Source organism: Pleurodeles waltl, chromosome 9 (genome assembly GCF_031143425.1).
Source record: "Pleurodeles waltl isolate 20211129_DDA chromosome 9, aPleWal1.hap1.20221129, whole genome shotgun sequence".
In the NCBI taxonomy this organism is placed as follows: Eukaryota; Metazoa; Chordata; class Amphibia; order Caudata; family Salamandridae; genus Pleurodeles; species Pleurodeles waltl.
In genome coordinates, this window is record NC_090448.1 from 1129355857 (window position 1) to 1129378307 (window position 22451).

General features: G+C 50.5%; 1 long non-coding RNA gene across 1 annotated transcript in view; it reads right to left on the minus strand.

Moving 5' to 3' along the window:
* Positions 1-22451, minus strand: part of LOC138260422 (uncharacterized) — an 87638-nt gene that overhangs the window by 15343 nt on the left and 49844 nt on the right. Inside the window, exon 4 of the long non-coding RNA XR_011198853.1 lies at positions 10724-10822. This is a non-coding gene — a long non-coding RNA (uncharacterized lncRNA). The remainder of the gene's footprint in view (positions 1-10723; positions 10823-22451) is intronic.

Consider the following 22451-nt stretch of genomic DNA (forward strand, 5'->3'; position numbering starts at 1 on the left):
CCGGTGAGGGGAGTCTGGCTGGTACTCTATGCGCTCTTTCGATGGAAAAAAGGGGGACAACCCCTCTGGCGGAATTGTTTGTTTCACCCAATTCTCGAGAAACAACTCCATGCAGTTTGCTCCGAGCTCTGATTTTTCAGGGAGACCCACTATATGAATATTACTTCTCCGGGCGTGGTTTTCGGCGTCTTTGGCTCTATTTTCCAGGTGTCTCACTCTGGAGGCAAGTTCGCTCAAGTCAGCTGTGATGGTTTTATGGCCCAGAGTCAGCTGTTCCAGTGCTCTCTTATTTGAGCACACTCTATCTGTCAACCTGCTATGGTCGTCCCTTAGTAGGGAGAGATCCACTGTCAGAGAGTCTATTTTTTGATCAAGAGCCTCGCAGGATTCTTGGATTGCAAGCAGGATCGTGTCCAGCGTGGTTTCTGTGGAGGGTGAGTTAGTGTTTGCCCCTCCAGCATGTGTTCGTGTTGGAGGCTCAACCAAATTTGTTACATCTTGTTCCGGCCCTTCTTGCCTCTTGGGTTTACCCATTGTGCGGAGTTCGGTGGACTAATTGTTATTATTAGGGGTTTTGTATATCATAAATCTGGGACTGATGGCAGTGCTGATTCAGATCATTTTGAGTGAGTGCTTCTGGTCAGAAGTAGCTAGGAATCGCGTTACTTATTAGTTTGGTGTGAGCTCTCCCCATGTGCTAGGTTGTTCTTTTGTTTCTGCTCGGCCATGTTCCATCCCTCCGAGTGTTGGATATCGGGCTATAGTGCTGGTAAGTTTGCTTCTCAGCCTGGAAGGTTATGTTACAGGGTTTCTGGTATTTCCCGCCACTCCAGATCTGTAGGAGATAACGGTGCCACAGGGTCTCCACTCCCATCCGTCCCACACAGTCGCAACAACCGCTTCCCTCTTCAGTCCGCGTCCCGCTCTCCCCCTGGCCTCCCGGTGAGTCAGTTTTCCTTTTTTTGTTTTATCCCTGTTTCTTATATAGAGGGGGGGTGCAGGGGCACCTGCCTGCTGCGTGTTCCAGAGTCTGTCCGGTGCAGCTCTGTTCGACCGGAGTTACGCGCCGAGCCCTTCGTCTCGATATATCGCGGACTCGCGGCCGCCATCTTGTTTTCACCATCCGAGAGTTGATTTTCAGATTTTTCCTGTGTTCCGGGCCTTATTTGTATGGGTTGTCTGCTCAATCAGAGCTCTGGATATTCCGATTCACTAAACGGCGTTTAGGCGAGTAATTGAAGGCTGTTTGCATGCAGGATATACATCTTTGGTACATAGAGAGTATGACACATTCTGCCTACATTCCACCCAGAATATGGTTTGATCACAAATTTCTGATTTTACTCATTGCATTTACCAATGGTTGTTGGTTTTGTATGGTGGACCTGCAGCCCTAGCTGCATATGTTCACATCCATGCTAATGTGCATTCCACAGACATGTCCATGCAATGAGTGAGGTCATGTTTACCCTGTGTCAAGGTTGTGCCCCATGGCAGTGGCAGGACAGATTGCCATGGATAGACTGCGCAGGCTCAACTTCTTCCATTGGTTAATATCCCTGGGCAAATCATGATGACCATAGTTACCAATGAAGTCCCCCCTCATCACACATGTTCCATGCAGCCACTGCAACTCTTGTTGTGACAGTGTTCAGTTCCAACATAACTTAATTTCAATTTTTTGACATCCCCTACCTCATGTGTGGGCCCCTTTCGTACATCCTATTAGGACATGATGTAGTTGGGTGTGATGAGCTATTGATAAGTAAGTTTAGCAATGTGAATGTACAAAATATGTTGTGGTCCATGGATTGTGTTCTTCAGTTGTCACACACTAGTGATAAGGCTGTAAGTGATGTGTGTGTTGGTGGCAGTAAAATCTAACACATCACATATGATGTCGATACATTACTTGTCAGATTAGTAATTGTTACATGCTCCCTGAGGTTCGACTCATATTTCTATGGTATATGTAGTGGAGATTCAATAGACCAAAGCAGGAGTGGTTGTATATGTGAAGTGTTTATTCACAAATTTAACATGGTGATTTCAGTGGTTCTCATGTATAAAAGTTATCAACGATATGCTGTCTCCGGCGTACCCCAGCAGCTGTGTTGTGCTGTTTCTCCTGCATATCGTCAGCACCATCCTCCTCCTCCTCAGGCAGGTCAGCAACCTGGTCATACATTGTCACGTTCATTCCTACACATATGTTGTGCAGGGTGGCACATATGAGTATTATTTTTCACACAATGTGTGGGGCATAAAGGAGGCTGCCTCCGGTCCCCTCATAGTAGGCACACTCTGCTGCTGTGTTTGGGTTTGCAAATGGGGTCATCACCCACGGCTATATGCTGTAACCCTGATCTGCTGCAAAGGATAAAAGATTTAAGTTGTTGTTAAAGCTTGCAACATGCTTAGTCTGTAGCATGGCAGTTGTTATTTGAGCTGGTTGTGACTCATATGTGTTTGTGGTATGGTGTGGGTTCTTGGCCTTGTGCTAAGTTTTACTAGCACTGTGTTGTTAGGCATGACAATCTTGAGTACTGGCCGAAGGACCTGGAACAAAAAATGTGGATTCCTAACTGATGCTCAGTATGTATGTACCATGTGTTTTGTTGTGTAGTGCATCTTTGTAGCAGTGTGTTGTCACTAGAGGGGATATGACACATCCTTGCAACACAATTGGGTCAGATGTAGTGTCGACATGGTAGCCCTACAAAACCTGAACATCTCAGCCATTTTGACATCTGTAAGTACAGATGAAGTGCAACACTTAGGCCCATTTTAATGAGTGAGTGACTGTGCACAACACAGCTCCAACATTGACAGCGCTGTGCTGCATCATTTTCACTACGCAGGAATGCACTATGTGTAATATGTTACAAGGCAACCCTTTGTTGTCCCCTGTGCAGGCGCCTAATATGCAGCCAAGCACCAACACTGCCAGGCTTACACCACGGTGCTTGGCTGGCTGCCCTGTGGAGGTGGATATATCTGTGCAGGAATGGACACCTTCCTATACATATACTATTTTCATGGGAAATTAGCTTTTTCTGTGTGTGCAGCAGTATGCAGCATGCATAGGTGGCACATTCATATGAGGTCAAATCATAGTCTATTTCCTTATTGCAACCTGCAAGCAGCACCCCTGGGATGGTGTTTGATGTTGGCACTGCCTCAGATTTTAGGTGACACCTACATCTGAGTCAGCGTCATCACGCTATGTATCTTGTGTTGACACACCTATGAAACCCACATTGCATGCCCCTTCTACGCCAAGTGCTGCGAACGGGGGGGCAGATTTACAATGTGGCTTCAAGTCACAAAAGAGTGGTCATCCGCCACCTTGTACATACAGTGCAGGCCATGACAATGGCACTGAGGGCTCTTACATATGTCCCTTAGTGATCTTGAGTGGCAGCTGATGTTTGTGCCAGTCATCAGGTGTCCAAAGGTGTGTATTCCATTGTTTCTGGATGATCAACATTACTACCAATAACTCACCTACCTTCCAATACATGAATCAGCATTTATACGGTCAACACATGCACAGTGCAGGCTATGGGATGGGGCTCAGCTACTTAGCAAATGTGTCCCTTTGCACAGTGCATGTAAAGTCAGTGATGTCCTAAATACTCCTACCGGGTCCCACTATGGCATCCATGATCTGCACTGTCTAACAGTGACTCTTCCCCATGGTGGGCCATTTATTGTTTACGGTACAGGCATGATGGTGTTGTGGGTCAGTAAGTGGTGCATGTGAGGTGGCACTACAATAGGTGTGGTGCCACTTCTCACAAATCTGGCACATGCTATGAGATGGCCGTTAATTTTGTATTCCTATGTGTGTAACCCAATGCATCAGGCAGATGTATATGCACACTAAAGGTAAGTCAGGAATGTGTTGATGAGATGTAGTTGGTATTGGCACCAGTTGTCTGGCATTTGATGTTTGTTCTTGGCAGAGACTTGCACAGCATGATTTAAGGGGTCTGTGCCTATGTGTGACTTTTGTTACATGACCATGGTATATGCCATTGACATTGCTGTTCTATTTATTTGTTTGGTGTAATGTGTGTGTGACGTGTATGTAGTAGCCAACCTGAGGGCACTTGTAGTGGTTTGTGGACATCTGTTGGCAAAGGGTACATATCTCCACCTGTCCTTCACGTGGTGTGCCTGTCAAGTTATGAGTGTGTTACATACATGTGGATGTATGTGTTTGTTCTGTGCACTGATTATGCTGTGCTGCAGCATCGTGCATATGTATTGTTACCTGCACATCTGTGTTACCCTAGCCATGTGTTTTTGGAGTGGTGTATGTCTTATGTGTCCTACAGGTGTTGTGTGTATATTGCTAGGTTTGTTGACTTACCCACAAGTAGGCCATTACCATATTGGCCATCCTGGAAGTGTTCGTTGATCCTGCTGTGCCTGAATATATAGGTGTCATGGATGCTACCAGGATACTTGACTAAAATGTTTGTAAATAGTCCACGGTGGTCCACTACGGCCTGCACATTTATTAAATGTGTATGTTTGCGATTCCTGTATGTTCTGTTACTGCAGGTGGGCCAAGTCGGACATGGGTGCAGTCCATTGCACCGAGCACATGCGGAAAGCCAGCAAATTGATAAAAACCCTGTTTTACCACCTGCCGCATTTGCTGGATGTTGGAGATATAGATGTGGTGGGGTGTCAGAGAGATGACTGCGTCTAATACCTTCGGCAGGAAGACCGAGAAATACGGCTGTGACACACCAGCAACCAGTGCATCCGTTGTCTGGAATGAGCCACTTGCCAGCATATGAAGGACTGCTAGCAGCTTTGTGACAGGTGGTATATTATGTGGTGTCTGCAGGCTGGCTGTAATATGTGGCTCAATGTGGTGTAGCAGGCGTAGCATGGCTTGCCGGTTGAGTCGATATGTCCTAATGAAGTCTTGTTCCCTGAAGCAAAGGAGGGTTGTCCCGTTCCGGAATATCCTCTCCTGCCTTCTGCACTGCCTTGAGGGGTGACATAGTGGTGGTTGCTGCAGTAGTGGTGGTGGTTGCTGTTGTGGTTGTTGTCCTCTGTGTCTTCTCCCAAGCTGGAGCAGTAACACTTCCGTCTTGTCCTGTGGGTTGCCAATGTTGCTTATGTGTGTTTTCCTTAAGTAGTAGTGTGTAGGCCTCTTTTTAATGCCTTATCAGACCCAGGCGTTAAATTTGACACAAATCAGGGTTAACGTCATTTTTTGGGTCAACCTCCCACCCGTGCGTCATTTTTGCACGGGTGGATAAATATGGCGCTAGGGGCTTTGAGTCATTTTTGGGATGGGAATGCCTACCTTGCATCCCATTGTTGCAAGGTGGTTTCACACCTCCAAAAAATGACGTTAACTCCAATATTTTGACGCTAGACGTGTCTAGCGTCAAAATATAAATATGGAGTTAAGTTTGCACTGAATTAGCGTAAACAAATGACCCTAATTCAGTGCAAAGCAAGTATAAATATGGGCCTTAGTGTGAAGACTATAAAAGTTAGTGTGAAGACCATAAAGAAAGAAAAATGGTGAACACTTAGACACACTATTAAAAAAAAGAGCACCAACTACTTTGCATGGAGTTTCAAAAACAGTGAAGAAACTGATCCAGACCTTGGTTGACACGTTCCATCTGGGCACTTGTCTGAGGATGGAAACCAGAGGACAGTGCCATTTCAATTTGAAGGGACTTGCAAAAAATGAGAATCAAATTGAGGATCTCGATTAGAAAATTATAATTTGAGACAGCCCATGTAACTGGAAAACCTTTTGTAAAAATATCAGTCCCATTTCTTTAGTCAATGGCATTTTTTTCAGAGTACTGAAGTGAGCCATCTTGGGAAAAGTCAACTGTAACCGTTATGACTCTATTCTGTCCAAAGAGGGGTAAAGCATTGATATATTGCATACAACGGCTCTGGAGGAACAGGCAAACGTTGGAGTAGCCCTGAAGGTCAAGAAAGAGATATCTTATTTTGGACACAGACAGAACAAGAAACAACATTCAGGGGGTCATTCTGGCCCTGGCGGTCACCGACCGCCAGGGCCAACGACCACGGAAGCACCGCCAACAGGCTGGCGGTGCTTCCTGGGCCATTCTGACCGCGGCGGTAAAGCCGCGGTCAGAAAAGGGGAACCGGCGGTTTCCTGCCGGTTTACCCCTGGCCCAGGGAATCCTCCATGGCGGCACTGCTTGCAGCGCCGCCATGGGGATTCCGACCCCCTTCCCGCCATCCTGTTCATGGCGGTTTTTACCGCCAGGAACAGGATGGCGGGAACGGGTGTCGTGGGGCCCCTGGGGCCCCCTGCACTGCCCATGCCCATGCCCATGGGCAGTGCAGGGCCCCCTAACAAGGCCCCACAAAGATTTTCAGTGTCTGCTTTGCAGACACTGAAAATCGCGACGGGTGCCACTGCACCCGTCGCACCCCTGCAAATCTGCCGGCTCCATTCGGAGCCGGCTTCCTCTTTGCAGGGGCTTTCCCGCTGGGCCGGCGGGCGATCTTTTGGAGATCGCCCGCCGGCCCAGCGGGAAAGTTAGAATGACCGCCGCGGTCATTTGACCGTGGTGCGGTCTTTTGGCGGTTTCCGCCCGGCGGGCGGTGCCCGCCGCCCGCCGGGGTCGGAATGACCCCCTCAGTGTCTTCTCAAATAGAAGGCCACAAAAAGGAATGAAGTCTCTTTGACCAGCAACTGGCGAGTCATAACACATCTTAAAAGCCTCAAGTGGAATGTCTTGGATGGAATGAATAGAGTTTTTTCTTTGAACACAAAATTGTTCCTCTTAACAGTTTGTCCTTGTAAGGAGTTCCAATCTTTTTGAGAAACTTTAGAGTAATCAGCTTGAATTTTGTCAAGAAAGGATTGAGCTATTCCTACTATTCATTGCAGAGGGAGGATGTTTTGCTCAAAGATTGACTGAGCTTGCATGAGAGAGCCTCTGCTAGAGTATTCTGAGTGCTGGAAATATAGGTAATACAGAAGTCAGCTGTTTTTACACTGCATATTTTTAAACGCACTGGAGATTATGAATATATGTTCGGATTTTAAAGGGTCTGGTGATCCCCTTACGAAATTTCTCCACAGAGGACAGACTCTTTTCATGGCCAGAAGTTTTCTTCTGGCCATGGTTTTACAGAGTCATTTCTTTCCAAATCTTATAAGCCGTGGGACAAAAAATTGGATGTTCAAGACCATCATCTTCATGACGTAGAAACACAGCTTCAATGGCCTGGTCTGAGCCATCGGTTTCAACAATTCGCTTTTTAGAAGGATCTGGATGACACAAGAGTGTTGCTTACATAAAGGCCTTCTATACACCTATAAAGCCTTCCTTAGCTTGAGCATCCCATTGGAAACTGTGATGGAGCATGTCTTTCTTTAGGGTTTTGGTAATTCTGCTAATTCAAGTTTTCAATAAACTACCTGTAGAAATTTGCAAAATCAAGAAAGCACTTGGTTTCTTTCACATTAGATGGTGTTGGCCAGTCCGTAATGGTGGAAACCTTGTGCTTATCCAGTGAGACTTCAGTACTGTTGATCCAGAAGCCTAAGTATTCGACTTTGGATTGGTCAAATTCACACTTCTACAGCTTACAAAACAGTAGAATGTGATGGAGTCTAAGTAATACCTGGCTGACAAGCTGGTGATGTAAAAGGAGATCTCTGAAGAACACTAGGATGTCATCGAGATAGATAACCACAAATTGATTAAGCATTTTGGCAAACATATGGTCCATGAAATGTTAGAAGACTGCTGGAGAATAGCTCAAACCAAAAGGCACGAAACAGTAGTCAAAATGCCCAAGTGGAGTTCTAGAGGCTGTTTTCCACTCGTCTCCCTTCTTGATGGATAATAGGAGGTAAGCCTAACAGAGGTAAGTCTAATTTTGGTGAAGATCTTGGAACCTCTGATGGATTCCAAAATATCCTTGATTAGAGGCAATGGATACCAATCCTTTATTGTGATCTTGTTTAATCCTTTGTAGTCATTGCAAGGTCTTAAGTCATTTAACTTTTCAGCAACAAAGAACATGGAAGCACCAACAGGGGATGGGAGCACCAGAAGGGGATGAGGACCAAGAAATAAGGCAAGATTCACAGGTTCTCCTCCAGATATAACCTTAAGGTCTCCTTCTTGAATTCGGAAAGGGAGTAAATCCTTCCAAATGTAACAGTGGCTCCAGGTTTCTCAATGGGGTAGCAAAAAACAGTTCCCTTGGTTTCTCAAAAAAGATCAGTAAATGCTTGATATTGGTCAAGCACTCCCTGAAGGGGATTAATCATATTTGAGTCAGTTCCAGGATGTTTGACAAGCTCATTAGGGATCCAATAATTCTCAGTGGAAAAACAGAATTTGTGAGAAATAGTATGGGTTTCCCAGTTTATATACGGATTGTGTTGGGTGACCAGGGAAGCCCTAGAATAACGATGTGGTTAGGAGAGGACATGAGTTCAAAGGAATTAGTTTTTTGGTGGTTTCCAAAAGTCAGTGTCAAGGCGTGTCATTTCTTTGGTGGATCCAAAAAAACAGGGGTGTGCCATCAACAGAGTGCACTTGTTCAGGTATTGTCGAAGAGAGGAATTTTTGATCTTTGGCCCAACATTTATTCAAATTAACTCCACTGGTACCGCTGTCTAAGAGGACCAGAATCCTTTCCGTACCCCGATTTGGGAGTTCCACAGACACAGGCAGGAGAAAAAACAAGGCTTCATATTTCTCAGACATTATAAACAAAAGGGGTTTGAGGTATTCCTGTCCTTACCCATTTATAAGGGACAGGACCTAGTAGCTCCCAAAAATTTCTGGAAACCCACCTAATGAACTTGAACAAGATTCTCCAGGGATCCATAGTACATACATACCCTGTGTTTAAGGTATTGTTCTCTTTTGGACTCCATAAGAGGTCCATTGGCCAGACCAATTTGCATTGGTTCTTCACTAGAAAGGATGGTGGACACTTGGGAGGAAGCTTCCACCATATATACTGATGGTCTAATGCTGCCAAAAGCCAAATAGAAGCAGGCTGTTTGTCTTTTGGACCGACGTTTCCGCAGTCGATTCTCACTATGCGAGGCCTTATCCATCAACGTGGAGAGGTTTCTTCTTGAACAGAAAGACCAATTAATCTTTAATCTCCTCTTTGAGGCCCCTGTGAAACAGAGTACCTAAGGTTTGTTTAACCTATGTAGTTTCTGCTGCCAATCAGCGAAAATAGGTAAGGTAGGTCCAAAGACTTGCCCTCATGTTTGTATATTGCAAAGAGCCTCTTTAGCAGGGAATTCCAGATCTGGTTGGTGGAACGCTAGTTTAAAGGTTGACAGGAAGGTGGAGTGATTCATAAGACAAGGATCTTCTGTGGCTACTAAGCAGATGGCCAAAGGGCTGGACATGACAAGGCACTGATCGGGTAACTGTCCTTAGCTGTGTCTTGCGAAGATTGAGTTTAATGGAAGGCAAAGAACACTGTAATTGAATCCAAGAATTCCTTCAATTTTGTGGATCTCCTGAAATATCGAAATGCTGAAGAGAGTGCTGGAAAATCAGCCACCCTAGCCACCAGGGCTTGCCGAAGAGCCAGGTACTCATCTCGCAGTTGTTGTAGCTCCTGCATCTGTTGCTGGACCATCTGGACTTGGGCATGGCCTTGACAGGGTCCTACTGTGTTGGATTGGGAGATTTCAGGTAATAAAGAAGGCAAGGTGCCCATTTTGGATTGGGTTTGATATGTTCCTGAAGAGGGAATTCTGGGAGTTAGAATTTCCCAGCAACAGGGAGACGCCAGTGGCCTCTCCAATGCAGGCCCCCTCCAGGAAGAAGAATGGTGTCGCAGGACATTATACTGGTGGGCCGTCCATTTGTAGGTAAGTTAATAAGAGAGTGCGGAGGCCCGCCGGGTCTCCCCAACTCCAGCTTGCGCTCACTCTGCTGCATGTCCTGCTTGCCCGAGACTACCTGAGGGAGTTGCGTCGAGGGGAACATCAGCAGTGCAAAACAGACACATTCATCACAAACACATAGGGGCTCATTATGAACACGGCGGGAAACCCCGCCGTGTTCATGTTGGCTGTCTTTTCATAGACCGCCAGCCCCCTTGAGACCCTACCGGCCGAATTACAAACATTCTGCTGGGCCGGGACATTGCCGACGGCCCCACATGGAACCGTCGTCAATGCCTCAGTGTGGCGGGTGCAGCAGCACCCGGACCTGTGCAACAGGGCAGTGCAGGGGCCCCAAGGAGGGCCCTGGAGCACCTCTTCTGCCAGCCTTTCCCTGGCGGGGGAACCCACCAGGGAAAGGCTGGAGAAAACAGGGTTCATTATCCAGAGGGTGGCGCTGCTTGCACCGCTGAGCTGTCAGATAATGATATCCGCCATCGTCAGGCTGACTGTCGGCGGTAGCCTGGTGGTGGAGGAGGGCCGACTGTGGCGGCTCTCCCTGTGTTCATATTATGGCGGTTCAGACCGCCATGCTGGTGGCGGTATTTACTGCTACCGGTAATGTAAATTTGGCAAACAGTATTCAATATATGTGTATCAACAAAATCCTTCCCAAAAAGCTTCTGGAAGCTTCTAGAAGCGTCTAGACTCCAAAAGAAAGTTTTGTGGTGATCATCCGGATCCAGAGGGTGTAAATATCACATCCTCAACTGGCATACCTTGCCAGGTAATAAAGCAAGTAAAACGGAGACAGACCTGAGTGACAGTGTCTAAATGGAGGTTTCCAGGAGATAAAGGCCAGTCGCCTGATTCATCTTGCTGCATCCAGTGGACCTTGTACCTTTAGGAACCAACCTGAATTGAGAAAGACAAAGAGCAGATGAACTTAATCGAGTGCAAACTGTAAAAGCCAACAGTTAATTCCACAAATTCAAAACCTGATACAATAATTTGAAGAGCGTACTCTAGGAACCTGGAACACAGCACAGATAACCAGAACTAATCAAAAGAGGACTAACAGGAAGTTGGTGATCCGACTTCAGGGATATTTACAGCTAAGATAATTTTTAAACCAAGGTTGGCAGTGCCTTATTTCAAGTAACTCTGTGAATAACCAACAAAACACAAGATTCACAAAGTTTTTTCATCTGGTTTGAGTTACTTTTGTAACCCAAACCCAATGCAAAGCCTTTATTGGGATTTACAGACCAATGCAAATTGGCATTTGCATTAGTTTGTATGGAGTGCTTTGCTTTACTTAGAGTCAAGGCGGGTTGCATGGGTACTACATGGGCGTTTCTGTGCTACCATCTATTCTTTTTGACTCAAAACCCTATCTGCTAAAATTAGTAGACAGGGTTTTGTGCCAAAAAAGATGCTGGTGGAAAGCAGGCGCTAAAAGGAGCAATGTTTCATTTCTCCTTTCTTTTCCGACTTTGCATGTGTGCTGCAATGTACAGCACATACAAAGTAGGAAATGTTTTAAATTAATTCTAAGCATAGTATTTTGTGCAGAAAGGTAACCCTTCCAGTACAAAACCTATGCTAGACTCATGCATACACCCTTGCACTATGGCGCTAAGGTGTGTGCGTGGTGCTCAGCAGCAAAATTCAGCGCTGGAGCTAGGGAGAGAGGAGGAAAGTGCCATATCTCTGTAGATATGGCACACTCCTGCTCTCTCCCTGTTACCCAATGCAGCATATCATTTTTCACTGCTGTGGTGCGCTCTATGACAGCTTTGTGAATTCTGTTTAATCTTCCATAGAGAAACTTAGGCCCAGATTTAGGAGAAGTGGTGCCACCATACATGTAGCGCCACTTTTCTAGCTCCCCATTTCACCCCTAAAGCCACCCGGTGTATGCCGTATTTAACATACGGTGCATCATGGCGCAGGGTAGGGACAATAGCGTCATCATTTTTTTACGCTATTGTTGTACTTTGCAGGATTGGTGCCAAAAATGTTGGTGCTAATTCTGCAAAGTACACAGAGGCCCATCATAAATAATGGAGTGCCTCCTTATAATGCCTGCTCTGTTAGAAATGCTGCAAAAAATGGCGCAGTTTTTTCAAGGACCAAAATATTGAGAAGGTAAGTGCTTATAGGTAAGTAGAGATGTACTGTAATACCTCCACATCCACTTACCTCAAAGTACACAGTTGTGGAAATAAGCAAAGTCAACCTATGCTTAATGATATACATATAACGTGGTGAAATTTTGGTGCTCAATATTTTGCTCCCTGTAGTATAGACAATGCTACTCCAGAAACAATATTATGTTGGAAGACCATCTGAAAGCCCAGGGAAACAGGATACAATTTTGAAGCACTCTGGCAGCAATAGCATGCTTCTGCCATTGTGCATGTGAAGAAGCTCTGGTACACCATTTCCACAGCAGGGATTCAATAGGGAATACAGGAGGTGGTGAAATCACCTGGTGAGTAAAGTAAACCTCAGCTGTTATTCAACCACATAATTTGACTATGACAAAGGTGCATAACCTGTCAAAGGCCCTACTCTGATTGTTGACCTGTGAGGTTTGAGTACCATGAATTGCACTGACCCAGTTCTGTGTGTGTGTGTGTGTGTGTGCAGGCTTCTCGGACTGTTATCTCATGTATCATTTGTAGACTATGGGGGTCATTATGACCCTAGCGGTAAGTGGTAATTGTGTGCGGCAATACCGCCAACAGGCTGGTGGTACATACTGCCACATTATGAGATTGGCGAATTGGCTGCATCCAACCCGCCACTTCTCCACTCATACAGCCATGGTGGTATGAGCCGCCGGGCCAGAGATGTTTATCTCCAGCCCGGCGGCTGGCATAGTACCGCTGGCGGCATTATGAGCCTGCCTACCTCCATGGTTTTCATGGCATTAGCAATGCCATGCAAACCATGGCGGTAGGCCCTACCGGTGACAGGGAATTCTTTCCCTGTCACCGGTAGGCGGCTCCCCTACACCCCCAACACTCACTTGACACCCCCCACCCCTCCATCCAAACTCCCCCCCACCTCTTCAGATCCTCACACACAACCACACCCTCTCGATCCTCACACACACCCTACCACCCCCCATACATGCACACACCCGCAGGCACGCACCACGCATACACCCAATCACTCACACTGGCATACAGGCATTCATACACACACACGCATACATGCATACTTTCAGACATGCTCACACACATTCTTACAACGATCACACTGACATGCAGACACGCACTCACTTCACCATTCTTACACGCATTCACTCACACGCATATAACCACACAAACAACACAACACACACAGACACATTGTCCAAACACACTCACACATTCATGCACACACTCAGACACACACACACAACAACCCCACCGTCCCACCCCCTCCCCTGCCATAAGCCCCATTAACCTTGGTTGGGGGGGTCTTCCGGCAGGGAATGGGAAGGGACACTGCTACCGCCAGCAGCACCCCACCAGCAGAACACCGCAAGGCCATATTACTGGACATAATACGGCTGGCGGCGTTCTACTGGTGAGGCGGTGCTGGTGGTAGCAGCGCCAGCTTACCACCGTCCACAGTATGATCACCACTGGATTTCTGCCCTTATTGCAGCGGAAGTCAGGCAGTGCTCATAATATTGCGGACTGATGGTAGCCGCGGTGATGGTATGTTGGCAGCCGTCACAGCGGCGGTAGGGCTTTTTTACAGCCAATATCACAATGATGACCTATAACTGCTAAACCAGGATAGACATCTTAGATCTGGTGAAGACTTTACACAATGTCCAGCAGTGCAAAGCAGACATGATCAGCTTGGTGTGAAGAGAGGACGACTCAGACGCACATTCACTTCCTAGGTTCTTTCCTATTTATTTGGCTATTTATTTGCATTGTGTAACAGAGCACCCTCCCCTTCAGATGTTCACCACATTCATTATCTCTGTTCCAAGGGACTTAAAACAGCTCACTCTCCTCACCTCTGCATTATGGAGCATCATAAACCGGTACACTCATCATTCCTGTGTCAGTGAGAACCATTAAACAGAGGCATCAGCATTTCTGCATGGAGGTGCACAAAGAATCTGTGAATTCGTCACCCCACCTCAAAGTACAGCAAGACTGAGGGGGTCATTCCAACCCTGGCGGTCGGTGTAAAAGCGGCGGCCAACCCGCAAACAGGCAGGCGGCCCAAAAAATGGAATTCCGACCCTGGCGGGAACTGCCAACACAGCCCGCCCTTTTTACACTCCGACCGCCACGGCAGTACAGACAAGCAGCGCGGCGGTCACCGCCAACAGACAGGCGGCAGACAATGTACCGCCCACCCTATCACAACTCACCAATCCGCCACCTTTTCCGGGGCGGGAGCCTCGCCGATAAAAACACGGTGGAAACAGACTTCGAACGGGAAAACGCTCACCTCTACACACTCCATGAGGAATCTGGACAGCATGGAACCCGAACTACACATCCTACCAGCTATTGTCTACCTGCTCCTCTACCAGGAGCACGAACGCCGGCGCAGAAGACAACTGTGAGTACTGCACCTACGACACAGGGGAGGGGGGAGGCAAAAAATTACGGGGACACACATACGCCACACACCCACCCCCACCCTCACCCACTACAACACACACATCAATGCAGAGCAACAAGTCAGAGTGACACCCCCAAACCCCCCCGGAAGAATGCAAAGACAAAATAAAATGATCATTAAAAATGAAGTATATTATAGCATAATTGAAGTTAAGTGAAATATGAAATATATAAATAAAATATATTACATCATGAACAATATATACATAGGTCAAAAGTCCGGGCCATATTGGCTATCATCCATTGTTCGTGGGCCAATGGGCCTAAACACATGGGCAAAGTCCACACACAAGACCCGATTCCATTGGAGAGAACACTGCAGGGGCATCAGATAGTAAAACTACAGGCACCTCAGGGGGAAGGGAAGGGGGGGCACCTCAGCCAGTTGAGTCCACAACGCCAGATCCACGAGGGGCCTCCATGCCCACTGTACCATCCTGGGGAGTGCAAAGCCACAGTCTCACAAGTCTCTACAGTGGATGGGTTGCCCACTGTACCATCCTGGGGAGTGCAAAGCCACAGTCTCTCAAGTCTCTACAGTGGGTGGCTTGCCCACTGATCCATCCTGGGGAGTGCAAAGCCACAGCCCATCAAGTGGATTACAGACTCCACTGGTTCTGGAGGAGGCATGGTGCCCAGAGTGCTTCGTGAAGCCCTGGCCGACACAGATCCGGCCCTGCCAATGGTCCAGCGGTGCTTGAGATGAAGGGCCCAGCGGAGCGGTGCTTGAGATGAAGGGCCCAGCTGGGCGGTGCTTGACAGGAAGGGCCCAGCGGAGCGGTGCTTGAGATGAAGGGCCCAGCGGAGCGGTGCTTGACAGGAAGGGCCCAGCGGAGCGGTGCTTGAGATGAAGGGCCCAGCGGAGCGGTGCTTGAGATGAAGGGCCCAGCGGAGCGGTGCTTGACAGGAAGGGCCCAGCGGAGCGGTGCTTGAGATGAAGGGCCCAGCGGAGCGGTGCTTGAGATGAAGGGCCCAGCGGAGCGGTGCTTGACAGGAAGGGCCCAGCGGAGCGGTGCTTGACAGGAAGGGCCCAGCGGAGCAGTGCTTGACAGGAAGGGCCCAGCGGAGCGGTGCTTGAGATGAAGGGCCCAGCGGAGCGGTGCTTGAGATGAAGGGCCCAGCGGAGCGGTGCTTGAGAGGAAGGGCCCAGCGGAGCGGTGCTTGACAGGAAGGGCCCAGCGGAGCGGTGCTTGAGATGAAGGGCCCAGCGGAGCGGTGCTTGAGATGAAGGGCCCAGCGGAGCGGTGCTTGACAGGAAGGGCCCAGCGGAGCGGTGCTTGAGATGAAGGGCCCAGCGGAGCGGTGCTTGACAGGAAGGGCCCAGCGGAGCGGTGCTTGACAGGAAGGGCCCAGCGGAGCGGTGCTTGAGATGAAGGGCCCAGCGGAGCGGTGCTTGACAGGAAGGGCCCAGTGGAGCGGTGCTTGACAGGAAGGGCCCAGCGGAGCGGTGCTTGACAGGAAGGGCCCTGTTCAGCGGTGCTTGTCACGGCGGGGGCCCTGTTCAGCGGTGCTTGTCACGGCGGGGCCCAGTTCGGTGGTGCTTTTCATGGCGGGCCCTATTCGACGGTGCTTGTCACGGCGGGGCCCTGTTCGGCGGTGCTTGTCACGGCGGGGCCCTGTTCGGCGGTGCTTGTCACGGCGGGGCCCTGTTCGGCGGTGCTTGTCACGGCGGGGCCCTGTTCAACGGTGCTTGTCACGGCGGGGCCCTGTTCAGCGGTGCTTGTCACGGCGGGGCCCTGTTCAGCGGTGCTTGACATGTGTTCCCAGGGAACCAGATCGGGCCAATATTTTCCGCTCAGTCGCCATCCAACCTTTCGCTTGCGGGGCCCTCCTGTGCTGGAGTCCTGGGCCCGTGGGTGTCCTCCTTCACACCCGAAATGGGGCTGGTGGGGCCCTCCTGGGCAGCTCGCCTGCTGCCGGAAATGTCCGCCCTGCTGCCCTTGCCCTTCTTCGCCGATTCTCTGGGGCCCTTGCCTCCCTTTGTGGATGTGCCAGGTGACGGTGCCAGGTAGTGCCTTTGGGGGCTGCCGTCTCTGGCCTCTCGTGCCGGCCCTTCCCTTTTTTAGTTTTTTTCCCAGGGGGTGGGCTGGCTGTCCCCTTGCTGCTGGCCGATGTTGCTGCCCTAGAAGCTGGTGGACTCCAATAGCCCTGGACTATGGTCCTTGTAGGTGCAGGGCTTGTGGTGGCTGAGGTGCTGTTTGGACTCTTACGAGATGGAGGGGGTGGGTCAGGTGATGCAAAGAGATTAATTTTGGAGAGGAAAAACTTTTTAGGAGCAGTGGGAAGGGTAGGTGCAGTGGGTATGGGAGTGGAGGAAGAGGATGTGGTTGTAGGAGAGTCAAGTGTGCTGTCTTTGGGTGCAGGTGCTTGTGACGGAGGCTGTCGTGAGGTGGATGGCTGTTGGGTGGGTGGCTGCCTGCGTTTGTGTGGTTTGGAAGAGGGGGTGACAGACACACTGGGAGAGGACACAGGGGACGTGTAAATGGCAGTGGGGGTGGTGACTGCACGTGTGCGGAGTGTTCTGGTGGGCGTGCTGGTGATGGACGTACTGGCTGATGGTGGTGTGCATGCAGGTGTGAGTGGAGACGTCACAGGGAGGGAGGAGGGAGACGAGGAGGAGGGGGACACAGAGGAGGCTGTGCATGTTGGCATGTCTGCATGTGGATGTTGCATGTGTGAATGCTTGTGTGATCTGTGGTGCTTATGTCTGGATGAGCTGCCCTTGGGTGTTGATGTGTGTGCAGGCTGGTCTGTAGGTGTGGCTGGGATAGGCAAAGGAACAGGGGAGTGGGACTGTGATGAGGAAATTGGAGGGGGGAGGCAGGAGACAGGGACAATGGCTGCCGTCAGTGCTGAGGCCAGAGCATTGAACGATCGCTGATGGGCAGCCTGACCCGAATGAATGCCCTCCAGGTATGCATTGCTCCAGTGCACCTCCCTTTCTACACCCTGGATGGCATTCAAAAGGGTAGACTGCCCAACAATGAGCGTCTGGAGGAGGTCAATGATCTCCTCACTGAGGGCAGCAGGGGTAACTGGGGCAGGGCCTGAGGTGCCTGGGGCGAAGGAGATGCCCGCCTTCCTGGCCGAGCGGGCATGGGGCGAACGCTGAGGGGCTGCTTGGAGGGCGGAGCTGGTGCGCGGGGTGGCGGCTGTACCTGTTGTAGCGGTGGGCACGGATGTTGCCGCCACCACAAGGGAGCTCCCTTCCGAGGACGTGTCTGTGTCGCTGACGTCTCCACGGGTCCCCGTTGTGGAGCTCCCCTCGCCCTCCGTCTCACTGGTGAACTCGGAGTCGGTTGCAAGGCCCTCCGGGGCCATGTGAGATGCAGCTCCCTCGTGCTCCGATGCCACTTCTCCTCCGCCTGATGATGCTAATGCACACATGAACAGGAAGACCACAAAAAAGGGGGGGGGGGAGAAAAAATGACATGTTGAGTGCATGCATTGGCGACACCGTTGCCAGAGAGGACAGACACAGAAACCCCCTGTACTACGCCGCGCACTCAGTGTACACTACTCAATTATTGTGACTTGGCCTACAAGCCTATGGACGACAACTGCACACATAGGTGAAACAGGGCCATGGATAGCTGTACTTAGCACCCTACAGAGGTGGGGGGCGGGGGCACAGGGCCATGCCTTACGGAGGGGCCCAGCCTACAGAAATCGCCCTGGCCTAGAGATACCCACAGCCCTCCTCCCCCACCCAGACACCTCCACTGTGCGTTAACATAGCAGAATGTGCTGGTACTCACCCCCTTGTGTCTGCTGTGATGTCCTCACGCGCCCATCCAAATCGGGGTAGGCTACCGCCAGGATCCGGGACATCAGGGGGGTCAATTGACGGGAGCCACCCCTCCTACGTTGGGAGGCCATCCCCAGCAGAGCCTCTGCGGTCTTCCTGCTCCCGCGGCGGATGTCCTCCCACCTCTTGCGGCAGCGGGTGCCCCGTCTGTTGTGGACCCCCAGGGTCCGGACGTCCTTGGCGATGGCACGCCAAATGTCGATCTTCTGATGGGCGCTGACCTATGTGACATGGACAGGGTGGGAAAATAAATATAATCATTTTCTGCATGGTCGATGTGAGTGGCCCCCCCTCCCCAACCTTGCCATATGGCACATGCTCTCATCTGTCGTGCAATGCATGCCTCATTCACTCCCCTCCCCACCATCTTTCATCCACCCCACTCAACACAGGCATTGCCCACAAAGCATGGTCCCAGTGTACTTACCTGTTGGTCTGGAGGACAGTAGAGTAGCGCATACTGGGGGAGGACCCCATCAACAAGTTTCTCCAATTCCTCGGATTTGAAGGCAGGGGCCCTTTCCCCAGTCGCAGCAGCCATTGTATCTTCCAGACCGAGGTCACAGCAGCACTTGCAGTATAGGTCTCGAGTGATTAAGCAGATAGAAGATGGTGGTCACGCCCGAGGCGGTGCGCACCGCGGCGGTGCGTACCGCGACCGCCGGCGCACATCATCATTGGCTCCTGAGACCCATAGGGTTCAATGTTAACCAATGCTGCTTTGCGCCGCGGTCTTCGACCGCATACCGCCACGGTGTGCCACGCCAGCGCTTTGACCTCACATCCCATTGTCACACTTCACAGGTGAGGCAGCCGCCATTTCAAGGGCCCACATGGCTTAATTTCTACTGCGTCACACAGGCCTAGGCCTTGCATTGCCACTCATACAAGCCATTCAATGCATAGCGAATCGTGTTCTGTGCAAGCTGTGGTTACGTACCTGTGGGTTGCTTGACTCTGTGCTCCATGTTGTCCTTCCTAGGCACCGTCCGCTGGGACTTGCGAGGAGATGGAGGTATGTTCCTGTGTACAGACCGCTGGTGGACCTGTCGACAATGGAAGAAAGACATGTCATACTGACATACAAACTTGACCGAACTACTATACAGGAACTGTGTGCCCAGCTGGAGGCAGACCTGATGTCCCCCATTCGCCAACCCACAGGGATTCCCCCTCTGGTGCAGGTTCTGTCAGTACTCCATTTTTTGGCAAGTGGATCATTCCAAACAACAGTGGCCATATCATCAGGGATGTCTCAGCCTATGTTTTCTAAGGTTTTGTCCAGAGTGTTGTCTGCCCTGATGAAATAAATGCGGAGCTACATTGTTTTCCCTGAGGTGGGCGATTTGGCTACAGTGAAGCCCTTGGCCATATCCCCAACATCATTGGTGCCATTGATGGGACCCATGTGGCTTTGGTTCCCCCCAGTGAAAGTGAGCAGGTGTACAGGAACAGAAAAAGTTATCATTCAATGAATGTCCAGGTGGTCTGTTTGGCTGACCAGTACATCTCCCATGTAAATGCCAAGTTCCCTGGGTCAGTGCATGACGCGTACATCATGCGAAATAGCAGCATCCCTTACGTGATGGAACAGCTACAGAGACACCGTGTGTGGCTAATTGGTGAATCTGGTTACCCCAACCTGTCGTGGCTACTGACCCCAGTGAGGAATCCCAGGACAAGGGCAGAGGAACGGTACAATGAGGCCCATGGGTGTACTAGGAGGGTGATCGAGCGGACCTTCGGCCTCCTGAAGGCCAGGTTTAGGTGCCTGCATAAGACAGGTGGATCCCTAATGTACTCACCAAAGAAGGTGTGCCATATCATCGTGGCCTGCTGTATGCTTCACAACCTGGCTTTGCGACGCCAGGTGCCTTTCCTGCAGGAGGATGGTCCAGATGGTGGTGTTGTAGCAGCTGTGGAGCCTGTGGAGAGTGAAGAGGAGGAAGACGACGGGGACGACACAGACAACAGGGACACAGTGATACAACAGTATTTTCAGTAGCACACAGGTACGAATCAACCCCGCCATTTTACATTTACTTAAAGTCTCCTGCCTCTCTACTGTCTGTGTTTCCCCCCCAGTTCCTGTTAACTGAGTTGTGACTTTCCCTTCCGTTTTCAGAGCTGTGGGCCCCACTGCGAGACCTCTGTTTGTTTGCCCATGGACTACAGCTGTGTGACAGTGATATGTTGTCATCACAATGTAACTGAACATTTTGGCAACGTTATGTCTAATACATTTGTTCAAAATACAAGCAGACTCCAGATTTTGTAAGTGCAATAAGTGATTTTATTAAAGTGCTAAATTTAGTGACATGATTGCAAAACGGTGATGGGTGATGGTGGAGTAATGTCCATGGCTGAGTCCAGTTTTCAGTCTCACAGGTGCATTGTCCATATGCCTGTGGAAGGATGGAGCAGGGGCAGTTTAAGTTTGGACAGGGTGACAATGTGGGACAGTGGGATGACATCAGGGGGTATCGTTTGCTGGCGGGGGTCTTGGCATCCTACTCTGTCTTCTTGTGAGATCTCAGGTACCGCTTGCGGGGTGGTTCTTCTTCTGCAGGAGGTGGGGTTCTGGTGGCCTGTCGTTGTGTGGGGGCCTCCTGTCCACTAGCGCCGGCGGAGGTGGTAGGCTGTTCCTGGTCCATGCTAGTGACAGGGGCCCTTTGTGGTGCCACATGGTCCAGCAATGTGGTGACTATCTGGTTAAGGGCCACGACGATGGTCCCCATTGCGGAACTAATGTTTCTCAGTTCCTCTCTGAACCCCATGTACTGTTCCTCCTGCAGTACCTGGATCTCCTGGAACCTGGCCAGTACCGTAGCCATCGTCTCCTGGGAGTGGTGGTATGCTCCCATGATGGAGGAGAGGGCCTCTTGGAGAGTCGGTTCCCTGGGCCTGTCCCCCCCTGTCGCACAGCAGCCCTCCCAGTTCCCCTGTTTCCCTGGGCCTCTGTCCCCTGGACCGTGTGACCACTACCACTGCCCCCAGGTCCCTGTTGTTGTTGGGGTGGTGGGTCAACCTGGGTGCCCTGTAGTGGTGGACACACCGCTGATTGACGTGTCCTGGAGACAGAGGCATGGGCCCACTGGATGGGAGCTGTGCTGGTGTTCCCAGAGGGGGTTAGGTCTGCTGTAGTCTGTGGCTGTCTGTGGGGAACCGACTGTCCCGAGGTCCCCGATGGGCCGGGCTGGTCATCTGGGTCCAGGGAGACAGAGCTGCTGTCATCACTGGGGGCCTCTTCTGGGGGTGGGATGGACATCTCTGGACCCTCCTGGGCGGTGTGGTGGCGTTCGGGTCCTGCAGGGGTATAAGAGTATGGTTATTGCTTCTGTGTGTGCCATTTCGTGTAATGGGTGGGTGGCCGTGTACCCCAGTGCTGGCATTCCCTTGTGGGGGCTTTTGTGACGGTGGCTTGTGGGGGAGATGGGTATGTGCAGTGGGCATGCTTTGGTGATGGGTGTCCATGCTTTGGGGAGGCATGCCGGGCTAGGTTTTGGGATGGGTGGGTTGTGATGGTGAGCCATTTGCATGGAGTTGGTGTGATGGGGGTGGGGGTGAGGGTGGGGGTATGATTTGGCATGCAGGTGGGGTGGGGGGAATGAAGTAGTGAAGATTTGACTTACCAGAGTCCATTCCTCCGCCTACTCCTGCGAGGCCCTCAGGATGCAGGATGTACAAGACTTCCTCCTCCCATGCTGTGAATTCTGGGGGAGTAGCTGGGGGTCCGCCGCCAGTCCGCTGTACCGCGATGTTGTGCCTTGATACCATGGAATGCACCTTCCCCCGTAGGTCGTTCCACCGCTTCCTGATGTCGTCCCGATTTTGTGGCTGCTGTCCCACAGCGTTGACCCTGTCCACTATTCTTTGCCATAGCTCCATCTTCCTGGCAATGGTGGTGTGCTGCACCTGTGCCCCGAAGAGCTGGGGCTCTACCCAAACTATTTCCTCCACCATGACCCTGATTTCGGCGTCAGAGAACCTGGGGTGTCTTTGGGGTGCCATGGGGTGGTGTGGATGAGGTGAGGGGTGGTGTATGTGTTGTAGAGTGTGGTGAGTGTGGTGGTGTATGGTGTTTTGTGCG